Below are 1,222 nucleotides of genomic sequence, written 5' to 3'. Positions count from 1 at the left end.
AGTATTCTGGTGGCTGGTGTTTCCTGTAGGTTCACAAGGGAGTGAGTTAATTATAGATAGAAATAACTGCACTCTTGCTTTCACTGGCTCTCTTCCTCCCCTTCTTGCCCGTCAGGAAGTTCAAGGCTCAAGGTGTGAGAGCTGAAGTGTGTATTTCCTGAGACCTGCAAAACAGTCACACCATGCCAGAGCAGCAAAGGTGAAAGGGGCTTTCACCCTTTCCAGATAGCTACAGGGGAAAACATTAAAAACCCTGCCATCACTTTTCTGCATGTCCTTTCACAGCATCAGATGAAGTGAGCTTGAGCTCACCAAAGCTTGCACATGGCATATATAGCTGCTTTGATTTTTTTTAAGGGGCAAATGGACGCTGCCTCCTACATCACATATAAACCAGATGTGCCACGCAGGGTGGGTGATCTGCAGTGCTCGCTACCATGCTGCTGCCCTCCACAACAGTCTGTGATCCAAGGGGCAGCCAAGAGCTGGGCTACCATTTCAGAAACAGACCCAGTGCTTCATTTCTGCTGCACCTTAGCCCAGGACTGAAGGGATTCTTTAGCGCTGCCACAGCTAAGAGCCAGAGGCGCTTGGGGCAGGCCCGTGGGGTGCTGTGCAGGCAAGAGCCCGGCTAGGCTCACAGGCCCTAGCACCACCCAGCTCTCAGCTAACACCAGCCCTGCCAACTCATGATTTTTGGCGTTGTTCTCAAAGTCTACGCTGCGGGAATGTGAAAAACTTAGCTCTTCCTTTTCCTATGTATATATATTATATACATAGAAGAAAGAGCTAAGGTCTTCACATTCCCACAGCATAGACTAAGAACGCCAAAAATCATGAGTTGGCAGAGCTGTAGCACAGCTGCACGGCCCTGGGCGCGCCGAGCAGCTTGGCAGGGTGCCGGCTTGCCCAGGGTTGGGCCACTGCCCACGACCAGGGCGTCCTCCTTGGCGCGGGGCTGGAGCAGCAGCGAAAGGCCACGTCTGGGGCTATCGGGAAGGCCCTGAGGTAGCTCGTCCCCCGCAGCATCCCCGGGCGGGGCCAAGCGGGGAGGCGGCGGGGCGAAGAAAGGTTCTTCGGGTTGGGGGGGTTGTTTTGTTTTGTTTTTAAGTAAATGGTGTCAGGCTAGAATGGTCTTATAGAATCATAGAAAATTAGAGTTAGAAGGGATGCCAGGAGGTCATATAGTCCAACCTCCTGCTCAAAGCAGAACCATCCCCAA

This window comes from Gavialis gangeticus, unplaced genomic scaffold, assembly GCF_001723915.1.
Source record: "Gavialis gangeticus isolate Ggan-Ray unplaced genomic scaffold, GavGan_comp1, whole genome shotgun sequence".
NCBI lineage: Eukaryota > Metazoa > Chordata > Crocodylia > Gavialidae > Gavialis > Gavialis gangeticus.
The sequence above is the reverse complement of the archived record's forward strand: the minus strand, read 5'-3'. Positions refer to the sequence as shown.